The sequence below is a fragment of the Panicum virgatum genome, chromosome 3K (assembly GCF_016808335.1).
Source record: "Panicum virgatum strain AP13 chromosome 3K, P.virgatum_v5, whole genome shotgun sequence".
Lineage (NCBI taxonomy): Eukaryota > Viridiplantae > Streptophyta > Magnoliopsida > Poales > Poaceae > Panicum > Panicum virgatum.
In genome coordinates, this window is record NC_053138.1 from 41,958,975 (window position 1) to 41,971,974 (window position 13,000).

At 49.1% G+C, this 13,000-nt stretch overlaps 1 pseudogene; it reads right to left on the bottom strand.

Annotated features, from left to right (window-relative positions):
* Window positions 1-8,299: 8,299 nt before the first annotated feature.
* On the bottom strand, window positions 8,300-12,298 carry LOC120699202 (annotated as a pseudogene).
* Window positions 12,299-13,000: the final 702 nt, after the last annotated feature.

Sequence of the window (13,000 nt, forward strand, 5' to 3'; positions counted from 1 at the left end):
AGAGGATTGGTCTACAATGGAATTCTCTACTGCCTTTCTATGATATGCTGTCAGCATCAAAAATCAGTTTTCATAAGCAGTTTTTCATGGAGGTCTTTATCATCTCAGCCTGGTGCATCTGGAAGCAAAGGAATGGCTTTGTCTTTGATAACCGGCCACCCACAATTGACAACTGGAAGAGCAACTTCATTGATGAATGCTTTTTACAGGCTCATAGGTTCAGTCAAGCTCTCAAGACACCTTTCTTAGAATGGGTCAATTCAAGTATTTAGTCAATTATACTTGTATAGTACAGTCTGTTTTCTCTTTCTACTATTTTCTTTAGCTCTTTCACAGCTTTATAGCAGCTCTGTAAGTTTTCCTTTACTTTTGTTTTTTTAATAAAGTTACAGCAGGGGCCTCCCTTGCTGTGTTTCCCTAAAAAAAAGACAATGGCAAGCAGTTCGATTGCGCCACTTTCAGACAGTTTTGCACTGAGCTGGGGACCATCTTATGTTTCGCTTCGGTATACCATCCGCGGTCCAATGGAGCAGTGAAAAGAGCCGACGGCATCATATTCACCGGCATCAAGAAAAACATCACAGAACTGCCGAAGGGCAAATGGGTGGACGAGCTCCCGAGGGTCATCTGGTCTCACAACACAATAGCATCCAGGACCACAAAGTTTACACCATTCAAATTGCTATATGGCGAAGAAGCAGTGACCCTTGAAGAAATATCATCTGGTCGCACAACACAATAGCATCCAGGGCCACAAAGTTTACACCATTCAAATTGCTATATGGCGAAGAAGCAGTGACCCTTGAAGAAATAAGACTCAGATCATGGAGAACCAGCAAAGAGGCAAACGAGGCAACTGAAGATGACTTGAAGCCCACAGTCGACACCATCGAAGTTGTCAAGATGCAAGCGGCCATCAACCTCGCCAAATACTAAGATGAAACGTGAAGGTGGAAAAACAAGAAAGTCATACCTCGGGAAATCAAGGAAGGCGATCTCATATTAAGGTGCCTCCCGAAGAGCAAGTAGAAAGGAAAGATGTACAGCAAGTGGGAAGGCCCATTCATCGTCGCGTCCATGGCAAGACCAGAAGCTTGTCGGCTCCGAACACTCGAAGGCGCCGAAGAACCATATTCCTGGAACAAGGATATGTTGCAAAAGTATTTTGTCTAGGATCCTTTGTAAGAGCCACCGGAGGAGTGATAACCAAAGGGGCTCGTAGAGTAGTTTTTTCCAATCCGTAAGATTTTTTGTTATTTCTTGTGATAAACGCGTCTTGTAAATTTGGGGACCGTACTCTTTTCCTCACGGGGGAAGCCTTCGCGGGATCACCACGATCGCTGAAGGTGTGAGGTTTTTAATGAGGCGGAACCCTTGTGTAAACCCCTTGTGAAATATAAACAAGGACCCCCAAAAGGACTCGCGATTACAAGTACACAAGAACGTATAAGGCACCGAAGCATCTATCCCTCTCCATCAAGCGAAGAGGGGAGTCATCGGTGCGAAGAGGCAAGCGAGATTGCTTGAAAGAAGTAAGCATGCGGTACAAGCCCAGAATGGGTCTTGCCCCGCTCTGATTCACTTCCAACACTTAACAAAAAGACCCTTCGCGATATCAGCGAAGGGCAGGAAAGACTTGTCGTGCGAAAGCCGAAGGCTAGGATCGGTCCTCTCGCGCTAAAGAGCCGAAGGCGTCCTAAGAAAAGACCTATCGTGCGAAATCCGAAGGCTAGGGTTATCTCGCGCTAAAGAGCCGAAGATATCCTAAGGAAAGACTTGTCGCACTCCAAGAGCTGAAGGCAGAACACATAAGCAATGCGAGGTCCACAAGGCGAAGGACCGTGACGCAGTACGCTGGCCCCCAATCGTGCAAAAGGGGGGTGACGCTTCGCAACTCTCAACTACACACGACGAAGGCCAGCGCACTAAATCAAGATACATACCCCTTGGCCCCTTAATCGCGTAAAAGGAGGGTGGCGCTTTGCAAAATACTAAGTACACGATAAACGTGCCAAGTCCCGAAGACAAAAACAAAAGCAGAGCGCTTCGCAGCAAAAAATAGGACGCGACCCATCCAACGCCCCGTGCCTCCGAAAAAAGGGAGGGGGTGGCGCTTCACTTTTAACCAAAGATCACGAAACCACGGGGCTCGCCACAATCGAAACGCTTGCATCAATCACAACATCATTTTATACAATTTTTAACAAACACACGGCCTTACAGCCCGAAGGTTCAACTTTACAAACAAGCATAGACAATAGTAAAAAATGTTTTAAAGTCACACGTTTGACACATCAGACGTCTCTTCCTCAAATACTATGTGGTCCGCCTGCTCGACAAGCTCACGGACCGCGCGAGTGATGATATCTTTGGCGGTTCGTTGAAGGAAGTCTTCAAATTCTGGCCTGCACCCGAATCGATACACAATCAGTGATCACCTTCGACGAGCTCACGTCTAAGGCGGAACCTGAAACACGGTTCCAAAGAAGTCTCTTCGGCAGGCTCCTCTTTAGGCTCCGCAAGACCTCGGGGAGGCGATGTCAAGCCCGCCTCCGCACGACACAAAGAATCATCGCCTGCTCTTCGGGGTCACGCCCGAACTCTTCCCAAAAGGACTTAGAGTCATCGTTATAATAATTGTACAGGCGCTTCTTCACATTCCAAAACACATCAAAACTAACCCAAGGAAAAAGCAAGTGAAACTGCGACCACATGGCACGCGAAATATAAAAGTCATCGTGTTGCATCCACAAAGGGTCGATACCTTCGGTGATCCACGCAGGTTCCACCGCAGGGTCCTGCGCAGGCACCGAAGGCATTAGTTACACAAAAGGGGGTTGTTTCAATACACAAACTACAAGTCACCTCGCCGAAATCTACGCCACCAGCTCCGCCAGAGGTCGGGAGAGGAGGGGCTTGAAAAACACCATATTCGCGTCTAACAACTTGAGTAGCAGCATCTTCTGTGGCAGCGGCAGGCTCTTCGTCCCCACCAAGGATACGATGGGCGATGGCGTAGCTTTCACTTGGACTTGGAAAGTTAAACACAAACCAGTCAGCAAAGGAAGAACAACAAAGGAAAGCAAAGATGAGTCAGATAGAGGGTCATGTGGGCCTTCAACCGATCAACTTCGCGCCGCAGCAAAGCACGGCCTTCGCCTTTGAAAAATGATCCATGAAGTTTTTTGGCGATATTTTTCGCCAAAGCAGGAAGCACATTCGGTTGGACGACGCTCTACCCGAGCCAAGCAAAAACCTTCGTCTCGGAGGGAACGGAGCTGGGCCTTCGTCACGATCCCTGCGTTGCCGGCTTCGGCGGGGAAGAGCCCGTACATAGCAGCACTTAAAGTGCGCACTGCAACGACAGCGCTAAGGTCCTCTTGAAAGTGAGCCCCAGCATTCACCATGGCGACGCATGCCCGAAGCCATTTGAAGAACACCTCCAGCCCGATAGTGTCTCGATCTTCCGAAGACATTTCCGGAGCCACGAGCCCATACTTTTCCAGAAGCTCAAGAAGCTCCTCCTGCAGCACCGCAGCACCTGCCTTCACCGCTTCCTTATATGAGTGGAGACGGTTCCTCATCTTCGAGCGCCGCTCTTTGGCAGCCTCCGCCTCCTTAGCGGCCTCCTCCGCCCTGCCCGCTCGCTCAGCAGCGACGACCAATTCGGTGGAGAGAGTAGCATTCTCCGCGATGTACTTCTCCAAGCAAAGCTGCAGAGCAGCCTTCTCTTTCTCAAGCGCGGCAACCTTGGCCTCCAGGTCCGAAACGATGGGCCACGAGCTGCCCTCGGCTCCTAGCTGGCAAGCAGCGCAGCGGGCGGCGACAAACACCTTAAGCGACAGGTCCTAAGCACTTTCCAGAATGTTCTCCAGCCCGATCTCCATTAGTTCCTTCTCCATGAGCGGAAAACAAAATGATTCCGCAGCCTCTGCCAACAGCTCCCGCTCCCGGTCCCGGCTCTCGAAGCGGAGAGACTTGACGACGTTGCCGCCAAGGTGCACCGCCGTCGGCTTCGCTCCTAGCTCGGTGGCAAAAGCCTCAGGATCAGCAACACGAACGAAGTAACTACTGCTGTCCAAAGAATTTCTATCACCTTCGACATCCATCCCCTTGGCCCCGGAGTCAGGTGAAACACTGATTCGGGCCGCAGCCTTCTCTGACTCCTTGACGACGTCGTGACCTTCGCGTTGCGCGGGCGCCGGAGCGGGCGAGTCAATTTCAACTTGTACCTCCGCGTCGTCGTCTTTGTCGATGCTCTCCTGGGCAGTGCTGAACTCCAGGTCCAGGCATGCAGGAGCCACAGCAAGCGGCGCAACACTCTTAGGAGCGAGGGCGAGGCTTCATTGGAAGGAGAGTTGCTGTCCTCGCTCCCCACATCTTCAGACTCCCCTTTGCTCTGCAATGGGGAGACGCTGAGAACAGCACCAAGAATCCAGCTACGGCTTCGCCGGGACAGCCGAAGCCGAGCCATGCTTCCACTTCGCCTTCTCAAGGGCAACCGTAGGAGCAGCGCTCTTCCCTCCAGCAAGATTCGTCTCTGCAACCCGACGAGGCACGGAGATTCCCAAGGCGTGAAACACACGGTTCCGCCAAACCCTGCCAAGGTGCTCCATCAAGGCTTGGTACTCATTAGAAGAGACCGGCCCAACTATTTCATCAGCCCGACTCTCGAGGATAACATCATCGATCCCTAAAACAGCGAAGAGGTGCAGGGTGTCAACACAACGAAGAGGTGCAGTGTGTCAACTCAAGGGCGAAGAGAGAGAGAGGCAACTTGCGATCGCGGCAAACGTTGAACGTGGACACAAAGTCCGGCACAGGGATGCCTTCGATCCAGCGGTCTTCGGCCAACCAACCGAAGATAGAGCACCCAGCCTTCACCGGAAAGCAATCACAGGCCACGAACTCCTCAATAATGTCCCGAGTCCCGAAGGTCTTCGACACCTTGCAGAGCATGGCGAGGAATGCCTCATCTTCGGGACAGACGTTCATAGCCACCTTCGGCACATCACCGAGGGCACCAATGCGTCCGACAACGAGGGGATGGCTCTTGGTCTCCGAATCCAGGGGAACCTTGTGGGCCCAGTCAATCGCCCACTTGTTCTTGCTTGCCGTAACAGGGCAGGGCAAATTCTTGTGAAAGGCGAAGGTATAGCACCCATATTGGGGAACAGCTGAGATACTCACCCCGCTGGCCAACTGCACGATGATCTTCTTCGGCTGATAATGAATCCGGAACGCACGAGCAAAACCTTCGGCCCTCGGGGCTAGGTTGTAAGTCTTCGTCAGCCACATGTACAGGCTGAGCTGAAGAATAGAAGTCGGCGTCATCTGATGAAGAAAGACCCCGAACAGGCGAAAAATATCCATGACTACGGGATCCAAGGGAAAGCGAAGACCGGCGGTGAATAAATCCCGAAAAACCACCACCTCATCGTCATGGGGGTGGGCCAACGTCTCGCCCTTCGGAGGAGGGTGAACATCATCCGTGGAGATGACGCCTCGCCTAACAAGTTCGTCAAGAAGCGACAGAGTCATCTTTGACGCGCCCAGCATATTTGTCGTGGGCCCCTTCGCCAGATCACGCTTCGGAGCCATATCCGATGATAAAGTCGACTCTTCCGAGAGCACCAGTTTATGCAAAGTCAAGCGCAAAGAGCGAGGGGGAGCGCGTGCAAAGGGAGGCGAGGTAGGAACGGCTATACCCCACCAACTGCCATGCCACTCCTTATATACGGGTCATGCTCAAGCCGGGCATCCGCCACAACAAGTGAAAAGACACCACTACCCTCCAAAACCCCCGCAGCTGACACGAACGACACAAAGGGGCAGATTGGTCCTTTAACATGTCTTAAACATTTAAAACACAGGAATCAAGGCGAACGCTGCCACAGGAATCGAGGCGCCACGGAGTGGAAGCGCCGCCACAAGAATCGAGGCACCGCGGAGCGGAAGCGCCGCTTGCTTTTCGCCTGTTCCCCGAGAATATCTTAACCCATTAACCCACAATCTATCTCTTCTTCTGGGCGTCGTGTTTTGTGCAGGAGAAAGCAGACTATGCGCCACAATCCGGCTGCGGCATCCAGTCCGAAGGGTGGCGCTTCGAGCGAAGGCTGCGCCCATATGATCGAAGCCACAGGCCTCCCACACTCGGACCGTGAGGGGCTACTATTGGGGGCGCCACCTTCGGCCCGGTAGCCGAAGGACCTGCGAAGACAAAGGACCAAGCGAATACGCACAGAGAGCGGCGAAGGAGACATGGTCTTCGGTCCAATCGACGAAGACCAAGACCAGGCGAAGACGCGCGTGGGCATCGGTCGATGAGAGTGCAGCGTGGATGATCGGATCTTCGTCTGATGTGACGAAGATGCAGCCCACGAAGTCGGCATGCGAAGACTGGTACGAGTCCTAGGTCATGGGGCCCCTCCTGAGCTGTAATCCACACACACTTGTAGGGGGAGAAATTACCCAAGGGTCCAGGAATATTCCTGGAATATTACCGTTGTAAGGGTTCAGTGTTGTAATTGCACATGGAAGGTGAACCGTCGCCTATAAATACTCCTGTAATAGTCATTGATGGGACATTGAATAGAAGAAGAGAGAATACCATACGATAGTCCGAAGACCTTCCCAACTTCAGTGTGTTCGATACATCTTCGTGCGACACGCATCCCCCCGACTGTTGTAGTGCTCGTCCTTCCCGGAGACACTCTCCACCAACAGAGCTCCCATGTCTTTATCCTCCGACTCCTACTCCGTTCTGAGTGGAATTGGTGGGCCCTTGGGTTAAAGGTAGCTGATAGACACAGAAACTGTGATGATCCCATCCGGTGAACCAAACACCTGATTGGGATGGTACCATCCCAAAAAGAGGGGTGAAACCATCTCATCTGGGTTGTCCTACCAATCATATGCATAGCAAACTAAAACTAAACACCAACACCTTCAAAAATGCTTTGAAAAATTTAGTGCCCATCTGAAACATGATTGATTAGTGGTTGTTAGTAATAGATCAATTGGGAGAATCGTCACATTTTAACACAATGACATGTAAAAGATCCAATGGTGCATAACTGCATATCTAGAGGATAAAGTTATAAGAACTATAATAAATATGAGAGCATTCGATATAAATTGTCTTCTTTTCTACCCTTGGACAAGTTAAATTTGCGCCTCATATGTGTTGTCTACTTCTGATCTTCCAGGGCTGTGCAATCAGAACCATAGTCACAGAATTCGGGGTCGATGCCATGATCCGTGACCCTGGATCATCGTCCCAATTCGCGGGTCGGGGACGACAAGGGTCGACGTCCCGATTCAGGATGGGTCGCCGCAGAGGTTCAGGATGGGGCGAGTCCCAAAACTAGATGGGTCGCCGCCCCATTTGATGCAGGGATTCTAGATGGATCCCGTCCCAACTAAGATGGATCGTCGCTTGATTGTTTCTGCAGGATCTCAAATGGGACGAGATGCTGATGAAGAAGGCAGGCTTACAAAAAACCTGGAGTCCTGGACATGGCGTCGCCTTGCTCGTCCGTCGCCGCCTCCGTCGACGGTGAAGATGCCGGCGGCAGAGTCGTCGGCGCTCCACGGCGCCGCCACAGCGGTTGTTCATTGACTGCGTTCACCGCCCTCTGCGACTCTCGCGACCCACTGGCTCGCCTCGCCCTCAGGCGGTCAGGCCCTCCTGGCCACGGCCAGCAGCCGACGCCCCCCCCCCCCCCCCCCCCCCCCCCCGCGGAGCGCGGGCGCGGCTTGCTGGTGGGGTGGATCTGCTAGACTGCTAGCTCTTGGTTCTGATTTCAATTTTGCGATTTAGGGATTTGGGGCTGGGGGAAACAGCAGCAGTGTGGCAGGGAGGAGGAGAGGTCGAGCGCTCTGCTCCCGGTGCGTGCGTTCCCAGAGAGAGAGAGAGGCCGTGGGAGGCTGCTGGGCTGGTGGGGGTGTGCCGCGCCCTTTGATGCCTTGATGGGCCAGCTGTGGTTGGGCTGGCCTGTGGATTGCTGGGCTACACTTAACACAACAAACGAAGAAATAGACCCAACTATATATGTATATGTGTATAAACTTGAAATATACTAATCAACTCAAATTGATTGGGGTCGCGACCCTCGACTCTTAGGACCGTCCTGGGTCATTGACCCATTAGCCACGGATTCACGTACCAAAATTCGGGTTCTCGTTCCAAAGGGGTATACCCCCCCTCGTACCACAATTTTACAAAGTCTCGACCCTCGACCCCGTTCCTCGACCCGTTCGACCCGGGAACTTTGTGACTATGATCAGAACACAAAAATTACATTTTAATCCCATTGTATTCAATATCATTAGAGTGCAACAAGCAAAATACCGCAACAGTTCTCATCAAAGCTAGAAAATTTATGCCCTGATTTGCAGATGAATTGCAAATATAAAGTTTACCATAAGCATGTGAATTGAAAAGAAAATGAAAATTACTACAGACCTTCATTTATGGAACATAAGATTTTGGTCAACTCTTCCAAATTCAATCCTTTGTGTCTTTGTCCTTTTCTCTCAGCCACAATCCTGAAAATACTAGATGAAATATTGATGTCATAAGTCCATACATGATCTGTAAAGAAAAAGGGTAGACAAAATAACACATCTTTTTTTTACTCTTAAATGTCATAGGAAAATGTGCTACCTTCATTTCTGATTGCAGAAGCTGGCATGCTTGTCCACACCTAGAATTGCTTGCACCTTGATCCAGTGTAAAATAAAATAAATCCACTAAGATTCCCCTTGATCGAATTGATCTTCAAATCGGTTAATGAGTAGAATCATATCAGGTTTGTGGAACGCATCTCCAACAGCACTGATTTGTGAAAAGAATTTTGAACAATACATAATTTGATGTCAGAAATGACTATAACAGAGTTTTGCTAATTACATCTGTGATATAGAAGAATACCAGGTAAAAGAAACATGCCAAATAATCTTTAGTTATAAATGGATCCTCATGATTTGTTTCATCATACAAACCATAAGTCATCGGCATCTTCCACGAGAAAGAAAACATGCAAGGATTATGTTAGCACTAGCCGTACATCTTCAAATGACATGTTTTTCCATTTTGGTTGTGTTCAACAGGAGATGCTTGCTTTACATCTCCAGCCACATAGGCAGGAAGAAGTCCACGGATATGCATCTCATCATAAAGCTTTGAAATCTCTTTCATGTTACCGCATCTAATGTAACCTTGAATCAGTGTCCAGTATGTAACATAATTTGGATCTACATTATTCTCAATCATTTGGTCAAGAAGCTTGATTGCTTCTTCCATATAACCTTGAGTACAAAGACCATGAATCAGTATAGAATATGTGAACACAGTAGGCTTAATACCGTCCTCTATCATCCTTTGTTTTAACTTAAAGGCTTCAGTTATGTGGCCATCCTTGCAATGTTTATCAATTAGTGTATTGTAGGTGATAGCATTAGGGGATATACCCTTTGACTGCAACTTCTTAAAAAGAATAACTGCCCTTGACAATTCCCCAGACTTGCAAAGGCCATATATAAGAGAATTGTATGTTACGATATTTGGAGTAAGACCAGCACTTAACATTTCATCTCTCAGACCAAAAGCTACATCAAAAAATCCTGAAGTGGAACAACCATGGATGAGGCTAGAATAAGTGAAAGTATCAGCAACAAATCCCTTGCTTTTTAAATCTGCAAACAAGTTTTTAGCATCCTCAATCCTTCCCAATTTGCATAAACCAAAAATAAAAATGTTCCACATTATTTTTGCAGAATGTCCAACGAAGGCCTCCTGAGGCACCGGTGCGTAATGGGGTTCTTGAGCGGGTCGATAATGTAAAGAGGGGTAGAGGTAGACCTAAACTGACGTGGGATGAGTCAGTTAAGAGAGACCTTAAGGATTGGAATATCTCTAAAGAGATAGCTTTGGATAGGAGCGCTTGGAGACTAGCTATCAATGTGCCTGAACCTTGAACTTATTTCTTTCGGGTTTCATCTCTAGCCTACCCCAACTTGCTTAGGAAAAAAGGCTATGTTGTTGTTGTTGTTGTATTATTTTTGCAGAATGATGATTTCCATCAGCAACAGTATCGAGTACATTTGCTATTTTCCCAGTCTCAAGTCTGGTTGCACCGATATCTGGAATCATGTCACTTTTGACAAGTTTTTGCAGCACCATATTAGCCTCATCAACCTTCCCCTTTCTATAGAACCAGCTAACTAAAGAACTACAAATAAAAAGATTTGGAGTCAAGCCTTTCCTGGCCATTTCAAGAAACAGGTTATAGGCTTTCTGCAGATCTCCCTCTTTACACCATCCATCTATCAGAGCTCCATAAGTGACTGTGTTAGGAGAAAGTCCCCTTTTACTCATCTCAAAGAGTATATCATTCACCTTTCCACATTGTTTGGCTATGAAGAGTCCAGTTATCAAAGAATTGAACAATTCGATTGAAGGGGCAAAACCTAAACTTTCCATTTCAAGGATAAAACGATTAGCTCTATCCATATCACCTGTCTTACAATAACCACTCACTATTGTTCTGTAAGTTATAATATCAGGAGAACATCTCCATTCCTTCATACAGCCAAGAAGCTCTACTGCTTCATGCATCCTCCCATTATTACACAACCCATTGGTAACCATGTTAAATGTAGTTGTGTTTTTACTAATCCCCTTGCAAAGGTTTCCTTCCAAAGGTTCAAGGCCTTTTGAGTTTTACCTGCCTTGAAAAAACCATCAACCATGGTGCTACAACTAATCTCATCAGCTGCAATACCCCTCTTCAACATAAAAAACCACAGTTTAAGTGCATCGTCAATAGAGCCAAGTAAGAAAAAACCTTTCAAAAGTGCATTATATGTTACTATCGTCACTGCAAATCCATTCCTTACCATCGTATCACAAATTTCAAAAGCATTGCTCATCAAACCCTTTCTGCAATACCCATCAACTAGACTATTGTAACTGTATGGGTCTGGCCTCACACCTGCATTTTCCATTTCATGCAAAACCTTATGTGCTTCTACCATTCTGCCCAACTTGCAGTAGCCATTGATGACTGTGTTATAGACAAACAAATTTACCTGGAAACCAACATTAGTCATCTCATTCTGTAATCTAGCTGCATCCTCCATTTGTCCCTTTTGGCAGTAGCCATTCATCACTGCACCATAGGCAACTTCATCAACAGAAATCTGTTTATTTTTCCTAATCTCCCTTATGATACCCTCAGCCTCCTCTACCTTGTCCTCTTTACAGTATCCCTTCACAAGCATGGTATATGTCACTACATTTGGTGATAAACCCCTGCTGGGCAGTGACTCAAATACCCTTCTTGCATCCTCGGTCTGTCCAACCTCACAGTACCCATTCATCACCGCATGATAGGCCACCAGGTTCACCTCAACACTCATCTTCTTCATTTCCTCCACAAACTCCACAGCATGTGCCACCCCCCTATCCCTGCAGTACGCCTTCGCCATGATCGCCACCGTGAATTTGTCTGGCAGAGTCCAAGCACGCTGCATCTGCTCAAACACGGACATCACAGTGCCCAGGTCCCCAGCCTCCGTTAGGTTGAGCATGCTGTTGCAGGACCGCACTGTGGGGCAGCAACCGAGCTTTGTCATTTCATCAAACACCTGGAGGGCGCCATCCAGGTGGCCAGCGTTGGCGAGCGCGCGCAGGAGCAGGTCGAAGGAGTCCGCGGAGAAGGTGAAGTCCTTGTAGACCTCGACGAGGTGTGGAAAGAGAGGCGGGGCCGGAGGCTGCGCGGAGAGGAGGGAAGCCAGGAGGGCGCGGGCGTCGGCGGAGCGGCGAGCGCGGGCCAGGATGTGGAGCAGCTGGGCGTGCGCGAGGAGCGATGGGCGGGACGGGGCCAGGCGGAAGAGATGCAGCGCGGCGTCGGGGTCGAGGCGGACCCGGCTCAGGGCCGCATGGAGGACTGCAGGGGTGAGGGGGACGGAGGAGGACAGGAGGCGGGCGGCAGCGGAGAAGCGATGAAGGAGGAGGAGGCAGGTGAGGCGTCCCAGGAGAGTGGCATCTGTGGCGGCGTCGGCTGGTGTGGGCACGGAGGTGGAGTGGATGCCGCGGCGGAGGAAGCAGAGCGGTCGGAGGCGGCGGCGGCATCTCTGGTGCATGTGCTAGCCGGTGGTACACGTGTGGGTGGGTGGGGGGGGGGTGCGTGGCAGCGAATGGGAAAGCTTACGCAGCCCCGGCGACGGGCCGGCGAACGGTATAGTGGAAGCGCCAAGCGGCGGCGGCGGCCGGGCGAGGCGGATCAACGGGGGAGGAAGCGGCGGCGAAATATGGTTTCGGAGAAGGCACCGTATCCTATAAAAACAAAGTCTCTTGCGTAAACTTTGAAAATTCCAATAGAGGCCACAGGATTCTCATGTAAGAGCACAGGATCCACAGTAATAACCGTGTTTATGTATGCCCATCCTAATTTTGTTCGTGTCTGACGCATGGAAATGATTTGATCACGCTAATTTTAATAATCAATGCTCCTTTGTTTTTGGCTAGGCATGGATGAGCAAAGGCTTTTGGAAGCCACCATGGCAAATGTCGCAGGCAACCCCATCATGAAGGATGCTACTACTGAATTCGATGACCTCAAGTTCAGATTAAAGGTTAGATTTAGCTGCCCTATTAATCTTTAAATTTAGTAGTACAGTCGAAGTGAAATTTTATTTGAAACTCTTTTAATACTGTTTTGTTACCAACCGCCAAATCTTTTTACAAGAACTCACGCTGTAATAGTTTGTGGATGATCTTTGCTTTAAGTAAGACTGGGGCTGGCTTGAGCCCTAAACCTCTAAAAAAATGTTTCCGAAAATTTAAAAATGGTTCAGTGTAACTCTGAACTGTACGATTTAGTTGTTAGTTTGCTTCCTTTTAGTTTTCTTTTGACTTCTTGATCTACCTTGGAGATCTAAGGAAGTGCTGATAATGGATATGTGCTTGCCAAAGTACTGACAGTTTTCAAGC